The sequence below is a fragment of the Rattus norvegicus genome, chromosome 1 (genome assembly GCF_036323735.1).
Source record: "Rattus norvegicus strain BN/NHsdMcwi chromosome 1, GRCr8, whole genome shotgun sequence".
Taxonomy (NCBI): domain Eukaryota; kingdom Metazoa; phylum Chordata; class Mammalia; order Rodentia; family Muridae; genus Rattus; species Rattus norvegicus.
The window spans coordinates 122,748,521-122,762,853 of record NC_086019.1 but is presented as its reverse complement, the minus strand read 5'-3'; positions in this window follow the sequence as shown (position 1 = coordinate 122,762,853).

The following is a 14,333-nucleotide window of genomic DNA, read 5'->3' as shown; positions in this document are numbered from 1 at the left end:
TATTTAGCTCTGTGCCCTGGTTTTTGATTGGGTGATTTGGGATGTCTATGTTTAATTTATTGAATACTTTATAAATTTTAGACATTAGCCCTCTGTAAAATATAAGGTTGGTGAAGATCTTTTCCCAATCTGTAGCCTGCTGTACTAGGCCTTAGAGAAGCTTTGCAGTTTAATTAGGTCGCATTTATCAATTGTGCATCTTAGACCCTTAGCCATTGGTATTCTCTTCAGGAAATTATCTTCGGCACCAATGTGCTCAAAGGTATTTTGTACTTCCTCTTTTGTGATATTTAGTGTGTCTTATTTTATGTTCAGTTCCTTGATTCTTTTGGACTTGAGTTTTGTGCAGGATGATAAATATGGATCTATATTCATTTTTCTATATGTAGACATTATGTAGACTGGCACCAGTTGTTGATGATGATCTCTTTTAGTGTGGTGTTGGCATCTTTGTCAAAAATCAGATGTCCTTAGTTGTAGGGGATTATTGCTGACTTTTGTATTCTATTCTAATGATCAATATGACATTTTCTGTAGCAATTCCATGTAATATTTATCACTATTTCTCTGTGGCACAACTTGAATCAGTAATGGGGATTCTGCCTGAAGGTGTTTTATTCTTCATGTTTGTATGGTCTATCATTGGTTTATTGTGTTTCCATATGAATTTGCGAAGTATTGCTAGAGAATTACATATATATTTTAATCTCCTGGTTCATTTTACAGACACACCTTTCACAGCAATTGTGTCTTATAAGTCAAAATGTATCAAGTAAATGTATAAGATGCCACTTACATTTTATGGCTTTATTTTTATAGCTATATTTATTGATTTTACCATATTCTTATGGTATCAAATATCCTTTTCAAGACTTCATGACTTATGCCAGTGAGTTCATTTTTCCCCTACTTACACCTCTATCAGATTGAGGACATCAGGTCTTATATTACAGTTCTTGATCCATTTGCAGTTGAGTTTTGGAGGGTAATTAATAATTATCTAATTTCATTCTTCTATCTCTAGATGATCCAGATTGATCAGTACCATTTAGTGAAAAAAATTTAATTTGTGTTCTTGAAACAGGTAACTGTATCAATGTAGCAATATATGTAAGCTGACATTTCTCTTCAATTGACCAATATAAGTTATATGCCATATTGTATAGATTTTGTCACTTTAACTGTGCAGAACCATTTAAAATCTTGGATCAGGAAAATTTCTTCTGTTCTTTTATTTTTTTTTTGTTTTTGTTTGGGTTATGTTTTGTTTTGTTTTGTCGGTGTCATGGGTTTTTTTTTTTTTAAACAAAATAAAACTTCTTTTTACCATAGGAAATTACAATTACTTTTTTTTATTTTGAAGGGAGTTTTTTTGTAAGGGATTACATTGAATGTGGGAGTTGATTTTGGAAGAGTGGCCATTAGTAATGTAATAACTCTGCAATTTCATAACCATGGAGGTATTGTAGCCTGTAATTTCTTCTTCAATTTTTTTAGTTTCTTAAATTGCCAGTGTAGCCTTGTACATTTTTTTTGTTTGAGTGTGTGCGTGTGTGTGTGTGTGTGTGTGTGTGTGTGTGTGTGTGTGTGTGTGTTGGAAATGCATATATATATAATCACATCATATTAAAAATTAAAATGAAGATATTTTAACCTCTGACACTCCTATCTATAGCACATTTTTCTCATTCACTCTTTTTCTTGCAATAAGACTCATGATAATGTAATATGTAGGAGGGGAACAGTGAAAAACCTTGTCTTATTCCAATGTATTTTCATTAATGCTTATCTCCATTTATACAATCATGGCACTTGCATTATTATATATTGTTTCTCTTAAATGAAAATACGTCCTCTGTATCCTTACCAGTAGTAGTCACATTTCTCAAGAAAAGTGATACTTGTTCACCCAGCAGACATCAATGCTAATGGGCCCCTAGTTAGTGACTCAAGTTTAGATAAGTACTCATTTACTGTACATGGACTTCTGTCTTAGATAGGGTCTTATTTCTGGGAACAGAAACCATGACCAATATAAGTTTTATAAGGGGCAACATTTAATTGGAGTTGGCTTACAGATTCAGAGGTTCAGTCCATTATCATCAAGGCTGGAGCAAGGCAGCAACAAAGCATCCAGGCAGGCATAGTGCAGGAGGAACTCTACATCTTCATTGGAAGCAAGCCAGGAACAGACTGTGCATGCCCAAGCAGCAAGGAGGAGTTTCTCCAAGCCCACCCCCATGGTGACATACTTCCTCCAGCAAGGCCACACTTTCTAATAGTGCCTCTCCCTGGGCAAAGCATATACAAACCATCGGATTCCACTCTCTGGCCTCCATAAGCTTGTTTAAACACAGGGCACTATGGAGGCCATACCTATACTTATCATACTAAAAAGTACATTTGGTTCAATTTCCAAAGTCCCCATAGTCTATAGAAGTATCGACAATGTTAAAAGTCCAAAGTTCAAAATCTCTTCTGAGATCCATCCAGTCACATAACAGTAATCCCCAAATTAAGACAAGCAACCAGCTGGGAAATCTTCCAACTCTGCCATCTCCATGTCTGATGTCCAAGTAGTCTTTAAGTCTTCAACTTCTTTTTCATTTTTGTTGATGACAACAAATTTCTTTTTCCTGAGCTGGTTCCACTCCCTTTTAGCAGCTTTCCTTAGCAGATAGCCTGTGACTCTGGCAAATATAACATCTCTGTGTCTCCAAGGTAGCTTCAATATTACAGTATGTTTCATTGTCTAGGATCCATACATGATTCTCCAAAGGGCTGACTTCACTTTTCCACCTCTGCCCTCTGTAGCAGATTAACGTCAGGTTGATCCACACTGTACTATTGCTGTTGTTCTTGGTGATCACCCCATAGAACTGGCATATACAATACACTGGGGTCTCCTGCTTGCATCTAGGATTCACCAGTCACCTCTCACAGACACTCTTCGTGATGCCAGGCCTCAATTCCTTTGCATGACTCCTTCAGTCCTGCACAGTTAATTGCAACTGAAGGTGTGCCTTCTGCAGCCTCACACAGTGCCCAGACTCAGCTGTTCTTCAAGATGCCTTCAGCACCAGTACTACCTGGGTGACTCTTACACATTATCAAGTACAGCTGCAGCATGAGGTACAACCTTGACTATTTCTGGAACACAGCTTTTCTGTACTCTCAGGAAACACTTCCCAGAAGATCTCACCTCAGTGATGTTGATCTCTTTCTTAGCCCCAGATAAGCAACATCAATTGTCCAAGTAGACTCCTTCTCTTCTTGATTATTAGGGCAGAGATACATGACTGATGTTGTTGAGTTATGCTGCTTGCAGGAGCTGGAACATAGCCCCCTTGTCCTATTTCATTATCGATAGCTTCCTCTTTTCTAATTACTTTGCTGCTTAAATTTGGCTGTCCTGGATTTTGACCTTGACCTTGAATTTAGAGATCTGCATGCCTGTCTCTTGGGATTAAAGGTTTGTACCAAATTGCTGGGAGCTAATTTAGCTGCGGAGATTCTCTTCCCAAGCTCATTACTTCCTTAATTCAATATAATATCCTAGAACACAGGATTCAGATTCATTTCACTTCTGGATCTCTCTTTAATACTCAAACCATATATTTTGTATTTTTCCTTTTTCAACTTCCCTTCTTTCATTAAAATATTCTTCATGAGACCACCAGAGAACAAAATATATGATGGGCTTTCCTGAGACTTCTGTTGTCAATTTAATTAATAAGAGGTTTTTTTTTTTTTTTTTTTTTTTTAACCTTAGAATCAAGCAGACTCTTTAGACTAGGGCAAAACCAGCACCTTCTTCACTAACATATCATAAATAAAAAGCACTCTTTACAGCATATGCCAAAATTCTTCTCCTCTGAAACCTCTTGGGCCAGGCCTGCACAATTAAAAATCACTCTCAGTAACAAACAATTCCACATTCATATAATGATAGCCTATTTGGCCCCATTTGAAGCATTCCACTGCTTTCAAAATCCAAAGTCCCATAATCCACATTCTTCCAAGCAAAAGCATGATCAGGCCTCTCACAGCAATACCCAAGTTCCTGATACCAACTTTTTCTTAGTTAAGATTTTATTGCTATGAACAGACACCATGACCAATGTAAGTTTTATAAGGGGCAATATTTAATTCGTGCTGGCTTACACGTTCAGAGGTTGAGTCGATTATCATCAAGGCAAGGACATGGCAGCATCACAACATCCAGGCAGGCATGGTGCAGGAGGAGCTCATTCAGCACTACATTCACCCGAAGGAAGACAGGACAAGACTGAGCATCCCCCACAAAGCTAGGAGGAGGGTCTCCAAGTCCATCACCAGAGTGACATACTTCCTCCAACAAAGCCATAACTTCTAATAGTGCTACTCCCTGGGCCAAACATATGAAAACCATCACAGCATCTTTAGTGGTTTTTATTTATGTATTGACAAACACTGAATGCAATAATAATCATGTCTAATCAAGACCAAGAACAGTAAAATCACTGGATATTGAATATAATCAATAATATCTCGGTGTGTGTGTGTGTGTGTGTGTGTGTGTGTGTGTGTGTGTGTGTGTGTATGACCATTTAAAATAGCGTCAAACGATTTTATGCTAGGACTTACAACTTATCTGGTTATGTGTTTTAACTATATACATATATGCACAAGGGTCTTCCAAAAAAATAAACATATAAGTAAAAATTTTACCTGGTTTAATTTTAATAACAGCAGAAAAAACATATTACAATATTATACAAGGGCATAAAATTACAAATTGAAACACAAAAATTATTTTGAAATTTGCTGTGACTTTTACATGGAAGAAAGTCATGAGTTATGATGCTCAACACATGAAAAAGTAGAAAAAAAAGCAACTGGATAGAGGATCATGCTGTCCCTAGAGACTGTGTAGAAAAGTCTGTTTACTCCAATAGTTCAGAGAAGAAATTGAATAATCTTTGTCTTTAAGATGTTTCATTTAATTTCTTTAAAAAAATATCTAGATTTTATTGGTAGTCATGGTCAAAAATGATGTATTGAATTGCTGGAGTGATTTATTTTGAGATACCTAGAGGCCTTCACTTGTCCATCTCTGGGTTATATGGCACAACATGATTACATGTTCTTACTCAATTTATGTGTTTTTTCCATTTATTTATTTATTTATTTATTACATTTATTTATTTATTTTTAAATTACAATTAATAACCTGTATTCAGTTCTGTGTTTCACACCTTCCTTGCCCTCATACCTACTTTCCCTTATATTCTGAGATGCTGGAGGCCCAATGGTTATCCCCCTACCATGATGCCTCAAGTCTATGAAGGGAAAGGGGAATCCTTTCCCACTGAGGGCACAATAAGAAGGCCAGCCAAAGGAATGTAGTCTACAAAAAGGCAACAGCCTCCATTCCAGTTTTGTGGAACCCACATGAAGACTGAACTCCACATCTGCTACATGTTGCAGGAGATCTAAATCCATCCCATGTATGGTCTTTCACTGGTGGCTTAGTCTTTGAGAGACCTCAGTGTCCAGGTTAATTCATTCTGTTAATATTTATGTAGATTTACTATACCCTTTTTGGCCCTCTATCATTCCCCCCTAATCTTCCATAAGCTTCCCTGAGCTCCTAGCAATGTTTAGGTGTGGGTCTATGCATCTGTTTCTGTCTCATGCTGTTTGAAGCCTCTTAGAGGAGAATCATCCTAGGTTTCTGTCTGGAAGCACAGCAAAGTATCATTAATAGTGTCAGTGATTGGTCCTTGATCATGGGATATTTCTCAATTTGGTAAGGTTATTGTTTGACCACTCCCTCAATATCTGTTTTATCTGTATCCCTGTATATCTTGGTGATAGGAGAGAGTTTGGGTCAAATGTTTGGATGGGGTTTGGTCTCCTAGTCTTTCCCTGCCTGGACACTGGAATGAGGTACTTTAGACTCTATATCTCCCAAAAGAAGAATTTAAATTATAATAAATTCTTTTGTTATCTATTCTGTAACTTAATAGGTAGTGGCCTAAGTTTGCTTCTGCCCTGTGCGAATCCACACTTCCTTGTATACCAGGCTGGAATGGAAAGAATGAAACCTCGCTGGACCAGGTCGTTTAAAGAGGAAAGTGGTCTGCGTAAGTGATGGGTAATTGGCCTTCTCCAGAGATCATTTTCAGTGAAACAGGTCTTATTTATTGGGGGGTTGACGAGATATAGAAACTTTGAGGAGAAGATAGGGATTTGGGGGAGGGCACGTCATTAGCTGTGGCTGAAGTGCGAGTAATGCTTCATTTCCATAAAGAAGCATTCCAGATTCTCATAGTGAGAGAGGAAAGTTGAGCATTAATTTGGCCACTAGATTATGTGACTATCACAAGGTTGATGGAGGTAAGGCCATAAGGCCTTTGTGCACTAGAACATGCAGGTCCAAAGAAAGATGGTAAACAGTCCTACTCCTCCTACTGATCTCAGGATGAGATTTTCAGGGTTTGGACAGCTTTTACTTCACTCTTGCTCCAGACTGGCTCCCTAAGGGCATTCCTTTCTGGCCCCAAAACTATCTTCTATCATCGTCATACCAAACTGACTAAGACATAATAAAGGTTCAAATAAAATTATTAGTTACAAATACCCGTTACAAAATATTGTTACTTAAGACCAATCTTTGGTTAATTTGGAAATAAAATAAATTACCCAAAAGAAAAAAATATCAAATTTAACACAATGAAAAATGTTTTTGATTGTGCTACACTTTCAGTATTAAAAAATATAAAGACCTTTATATATATATATATATATATATATATATATATATATATATATATATACAATGAAATGACATAGCCAATATTGATAAGAATTTTCATCACACAAGCATAGAAATCTGTCATTGATAGGATATTTGCTTCTCCTAATTACTATTATTACTTCTGTCATCCATATTATGGCCTTTTGTGTTATACATTCATGTATAATATCCTGTTCTACATTGCATATAAATATAATGTCAAGTAGAGCAGAAGAGTACAATATCACACCTGGACACGGAGAGTAATTAATATTCATATAATCTGGATTTTCTTACTTAAGTCCTGACCAGCTCTTTGAATATCCTGAATTCTGCCTCATATTACCACCTTTTAAGAAAGCTTTCATAGAATCATGGTACATATAGAAACATTAGGTTTTTGAATGTACAGGGTGTGGATTTTAGACAACAGGGGAAACTTTCAACTATAGCTCATAGAAAAAAGAAAAAAATATGTACTTAATTTTTAAGAAATTTTGAGGGCTCATAAGAACATTTGAATTGTGGATATTTGGAATGCTAAAGCTCCAGAACCAAAAAATCTTGGACTTTTAGTTCCCTTATTAGCAACTAACCACCCAATCCTCTCTCAATTAGCATCATCTCACCTACCTAATATAACATTAGACATTTATTATCAGAGAACTAGCTAAAGAACAGACATGTGGAAGGTAAGATAGACTACTGTCAAGTATTATTTAAAACCTATGGTAGAAATTTTCTCACTTTCCATACAACTTCAGTTGATTTTTCCTCATAAAAATACTTGGAAAATATACTAGTATATAACCTTGGTTTACAATGTGATTATACAAGTTTCTATAAATACTTCAGCGTTGGAACTTGTATTGAAATAATCCTAAATCTCTCTTACTTGCTGATGACATCAATATTTGGCTATGAGTAAATAATCTTTACTTTTTCTGTTCCAGTAAAATTTCTGTATACATCAATAAGTATGAGCCCAAATGCTTCTTAAGTTCTAAATGTTTTGTATTTGATTAGACCTATATTCTTACTATGATACTGCAAGAACTTAACAGTTTACTTTTTGCAATTTGCCTGTACTTAATTTTCCATTAAAATGGGGAGAAATTTTCTGTAATTTTCTTTATCATTGGATATCAAAAGTAGATTTAAATTTATTTTAAATTATTATTCATTTTCTATGTGGCAAATACTATCAATAACTAAGGTGAAACCATTATATGCAAACAATTTAATCATTTGAATTAGATTTCTGTGATTTTTGAATAATTTCATTCATTTGCTCTTGCTACTACCTCAAGTAGAATATCTTCCTCAACTTTTCTTGGTTTATACTTTTTCTATATTCCTTAAGTTACATCTTAAATCTACCAAATTATGTTTTTGTTTGTTCAGATGGGATTTTTTTGGTTAGGAATGGTTACTTGTTATTTTGTATTTCTTTCATACAACATATTCTAACTGTGTCCCTCTCCATTTCTCCTACATGAATCTTGTCACCTCCATACCAGCTAAATCCTCTTGTTCTCTCTTTCCACTTAGAAAACATACACACATACACAGAAAACCTAATTGAAATAAAACAAAACAAACTGACAAAGGAATCAGAAAAAAAAGTAAAACAAGTAGCACATAGATACAGAAAGACATAGCCCCACACAAAAACACCAATTAAAATATAAAATTCTGGCTCATAATGTATGAAAAATATCACCAGTGTCGTTAAAAGTATAATACATTTTGATTCAAAAATAATAACTCAAAAGTGTTTTTGATTCTCCTTCATGATCTCTCTACAGCGTGGAATGAGTCCTGATCTTCAGGGTGGATACTATACTCAGTAAGGTACTACTGGAGTAAACTACTTTTTCCATTTAGAGAATTTATCAAATGGAGATAGCTTCTTGGTGATGGGTAACAGATTATATATCATTCCTGCTCTCAGTGCATTGACCCCAAATAACTTTGAACTATACATGTGTCATTATCTCTCACATGTGCATCAATCCTATTAAGTCTGGAATCTAATGTTGCTTTGCTGAGATTTCTCCCAGCACCATGTACTGGCTTTCTTATCTTTCTACAATGTCTTCTACAAAGTTTTCTAAGCCATGAAGGAGGAATTTAAATGGCAATGTGTGATTAATGACAGGAAGATCCAAGGTCTTTTACTCTGCACATTGTCCAGATATGAATCTCCTTATCTGAGTCCATCTACTGCATAAGTGAGCTTTGTTTTATGATTGTGCAAAAATACACCAAAGCTATGGTTATAACAGTGTTATTAGAAAGCCTTTTATTGATACATATTTAAGCAGATAATGATAACTGCTATTATCACTATACTTAGGTCCATTGCCATAATAACAATGTCAGAAATGTTTTCTGTCTCATTTAGTACTCCTCAAATCCAGTCAAATAGTGGTTTCTTAACCCATTGAAGGTTCGACTATTGAAGCAGTGTATCCTGTCAGCAACTGATTGTGATCCAATAGTATAGAATTGGGTTGGTGTTTAAATTTTCCCACAGGAGCCATGCAGAATACGTTTCAGTAGCACCAAAACTATTCAGTAGGTGAAGGCTTTACATAGGCACCTGCTTATCTTCTTTATGATCAATAGAAATGTAAGTGATGCATTCTGCAAGAGAGCCATCATCAGTTTATGTAGAACACTCAATAGCTTAGGAAAAAGTCTGAGCTCTTGGGGTGGGGTATTCCATTAGAAAATTTTGGCCAAAGACATATATATTAGATATAAACAATACTTTTAACTGGAGACTGAATTTCATGGCAAGAGATATCTGGATCTAGGTAGGGCATTCTCTCCTCTTGGTGATTTAGTTTAAGATTCTCTCATTTATGTTACATAATAAGATATCTACTGATTTTCAAAACAGTTTGGCTGTTCCAATTAGTATTCCCCTCTATCCTCTTGTCTTCCCATCTACATTTAATAGTCCCATTCCAATGATACCCCCAAGATACTTTGCTAACATTATTTACATTATTTCTGTTCCTCAATAAATTTTTCCTTCTATCTTTTCTCTAACACTATACTGTTCATCTGTGGATTTAAACATTTTTGCATGGCTTTTGTAAGGCTTAAAAACTAATATCCAATTATAATCTAATGTATACCTTGTTTGTCATTGGGGTAATTGGTATCTCAGCATGAGTTTTTTCTTCTTCCTTTAATTATGAGTTCCATTTGTTAATATATGTGTAATATTCCATTGCATATTGTACCACATTTTATTAACCATTTCATAACTTATGAACAGTTATGCTGTTCCATATTTTTACCTAATACAGCAGCAATGAAGAATTGCCCTTAAAATAAGATATGGACTCCCTTTTCTATATGCCAACAATGGTATACCTGGATCTTGAGGTACAATATTCTCAGGTTCCCAAGGCAAAATCATACTGATCTTCAAAGGGCAGTACTTCCACCAGCAGTGGATAAGAATTCTTATTACTCATCATGCTCCCTAGCATAGGTGGTCATTTGTTTTATTTCCCTTGGCCAAACAAATAAGTGAAAGACAAAATCTCAATGTGGTTTTAGTATGCATATTCCAGATGACTAGGCATGTTGACCTTTTCTTTCAGTGAAACCAGCATTTGAATAGTCAATTATGGGTCATTACAGGAAGAGATTTGTATTTTAATACTAAAGGAGTAACTATGGGAAATCTATGGAAATTAGAGTTACAGGGGAAAATGTAAGGATAAGTATTCAGGAAGAGGCCGTAGAAAAAGGGTATCCAAACCTGTGAATCATATTTCAGATGTGGGTATTAGGCAATATATATATATATATATATATATATATATATATATATGTGTGTATGTCAGATAGGATGGATATATATATATATATCATATATGTGTGTACATACATATACAGGCAGATTTGTGATAGGGAAAATATGATGATAGGAAAATCAGAGAGACTGTAGGAAAGGAAATGGTCATTAGAAATGTACTCTCAGGGCAGAAACTCTTTTTGGCTCTCATAGAATCCATTCTTGCACTTACATCCTCAAGCCAAACAATGCTTCAAGAAGTGATTACTTCTATATGGCTCACTGTGCTGTACACTATTTGAAAAACAGAAAAAAAGTGATGGAAACAGCGGTGCTGTTTTCAAAGGGTTTAAACAGCCATCTCAATGCCAAATCCTCTCCCTGATTTCTACAGAGACTAATTAAGGTATGTTCTCCTTCAGTGACATAGGAAGAATACTGCAGGACACTGTTACATGGCACAACACATTATACAATATTTGACAGAATAATTGAAGATCAATGAGAATCCTGTGAGGCTGACTCACTTTACAAACAATTGTAGAGAAATATTTGCTATGAGCATATACAAAATGCAGATTTAAAAGTGAAATTGATTTATTTAACCATTGTGTATGATATTTACACTTCATTCTGTGTAGGCACATTTCCTGCTGTATACTTTTCATTTCAGTTACATTACAATTTATATAACAAACACAGCTTTATTAGTTGAGGTGTTGAAGCAGGTTGTTCTTTAAAATATCCTACATTTGTGAGTGTTGCTACATTTAATTTCTTCTGCACCATGGGGTGAGGGGGCAGTACTTCTGGCAATAGTAATTGTAGACAACTTCTTCAGTGATGGTCATTAGCACTTGTGGAATGAACCAGGATATATGCTATTTTTCATCAGGGCTGAGCTCTCTACATGGGTTTGGTGAAGGGGGAGGGTGTGGGTTATTCTGAATGATCAGAAGCAGTTGAATCAGCAGGTGGATCTTCTTTGCTTCTGAATGCAGGTACTGCTCAGAAGTTAGCATAAAGACAAGCCCATCTCAACCTAGGGTTGTTCTGCATGTGGAACAAAACTTTTGATCCTTAAATCAACCAGTCTTCAATCATTCCACTTAGGATGATTAAAATTGTTAACCTTTGTAAATACCAACCAAATCTGTTTTTGAAGAAACCCCATTTTGTGGGACCAAAGGCTAAACTCCAACTCTAGGAAGAAAGTCACAAAGTCCACCTATGCGAACATCCTATGGCAACCCATTCCACTAGGCAACAGTCAGTCAGGCAACAATAACAGAGTCAAGATACATATAGATATCTTAATACATTCTGCAGAGAATAGCTACCATTCTGTTCATCAGATGTGTTTGTTCCTTTGTCCTGTTCCTGCAGAGTACACCAGAATGTTTTTAAAATATTAATTTGCAGACCCTTATGGAAATTCCCGGGCTTGCTGTAACCAAAATAAAAACACTGAACCCCTAAAATGGTGGCTCTCACTCTGACATGCTGCAACTGGGACAGTGGGATACCTTGACCTAGAGTTCATAAAAAAGATGTCTAACACAGGACATACTTTGAATGTTGCAGTTTTCAATATATCTGCCAATATTTATGTAAACACAGAAGTCCGAGGCAAATTTTATAAGAGATACTTGCTTCCATGCCACATAATATGTTCTCAAGTATTATGTCTATTACAGTGGATGGGGGTGGTCTCAGTGATTTTAAATAATTATTTGCCTTTTTTCTTTTAATATTTACTCCTCTTTTGAGACTGTCGGTAGAGCAGTTTGTAATAAAAGCAAAGAAACACCAACAAAGTCTTTTTCATTATATCAGAGTATAGCATAGACCCTAGCAATGAATTATAGCAAAAATCAAGTGAAGGACCAGTAGATGGAAAATGACTAACTACTTGGGAAGTCTGGCTCAAGAAGGATGTAAGGGATAAGAAATCCCCTTGAAAAGAGGAGGTATGAGAAACACACTCAGATATACAGACAAGAATATTCTTGCTTATAGAAAAATAGTTCTTGTAAAACAAAGGGTAAAGCACTTCTGCATTGTACTTTACAAACTATGTCATAAAACCACCTTTCATAGAAGGGTTGGTGTGGTCTTTAATTCAGTCCAATAGTGAAAGACCAATGAAGTGGGCCCAGATCAAGTGAGGAAATTGAGACAGTTGTAGATATTATTTGAAAATAAATATATTACAGCAGAGAGACTATTAGAGGGTCTAAAATTGGTTCTTATTAAAATAGAATTATATGTGAAAATATACATATATCTTAAATATAAAGTTCTGTATCCTGGATGAAATTTGATTGAGGAAGGAAACAATGCCATTTTTAGGACATTTAAGAGTTTTGTTGTTGCTGCTGTTCTTGGTTATGCTGTAACTGTTTTCCCTGATACTTTCAAGCATCTGTTTCTAGAGCTTTGTACCTGTGTGTCAAATGCTCTGTGTGCTTAACAGTGTCATTTCAATACTCAAGTTTTGTTTTCCAAAAAGATCTTCCCTTTTCAAACATAATTCCCCTTTCCAAAAAACAACCCTAATATTTTTCATGAATTCTACCATCAAATATGATCTTTGCCTAAATTGATGAGTTTACTCTGATTCTTAACATCATCATACCAAAATAAAATTGAATGTTAAATTCCTTGAAATTTCTCATTCACTGGAATTTCTGACATAATTGTGTAGGTATGCTGAGATTTGCAGCCCAATCTTAAGAACCAGGGTAATTTTGGAACCATAGGAAATAATAATGCCCCATTCCTCATAACATGGTGTGATGCAAATTGTATGAAAATGACCTGTAATTCTTTCTAACATTTCTGACTAAACAGTATGCCATTCTTTCTGCTTTCTGTAATTTCCTCCAGTAGCCAACTATTTTAGTACATAATTATTTAGTCTATTTATATCTGAGGAATCAAGTCCTACTTTCTCTTACCTATGTAGACATACTACATATCTCTGGGCTCTTGTAATTAACCATCAACCTGTGGACAGAATTAGTCTCTAATATCCTCTGAAGGTGGTAGCACCTTTTAAAGTGTTTGTTTGGAGGCCAGTTTTAATATTAATATTTTGTATTGTCATTAAAATCTCCCTTTGCCCCATGGTATTTCTCAGTCTTCATGGAAGTGAAAATCAAAACGACCCTGAGATTGTACCTCACACTAGTCAGAATGGCTAAGTCCAAAAACTCAGAGATCATATCCAGAAATTAGGCACAGCCTGTAATTGAGGGATATGGCCACATACCTGTCTCAAAATTATTAACCTAGAATTGGTCTTGTCTAAAGAAAAGGCAGGTACAAAAAGTGGAGCAAAGACAGAAGGAAAGGCCATCTAGAGACTGCCCCACATGGGGATTCATCCCATAAGCTGACACCAAATTTGTACACTCTTGTTGAGGCAAAGAAGTGCTTCTAGACAGGAGAAAGTTATAGCTGTCTCCTGAGAGGCTCTTCCACAAACTTAACAAAACAGATGTGGATGCTTACAGCCAACCATCATAACGAACGCTGGGAGCCCAATGAAGGAGTTAGCGGGAGGCCTGAAGATGCTAAAGAGTTTTGCAACCACATAGGAAGCACAAACGAGACCAATCAAAGATATCAAAGACTAAACTACCAACTAAAGAATACACATGGAGGGACCCATGGCTCCAGCTGCTTATATAGCAGAAGATGGCCTTATCTTGCATCAATGGCAGGGAA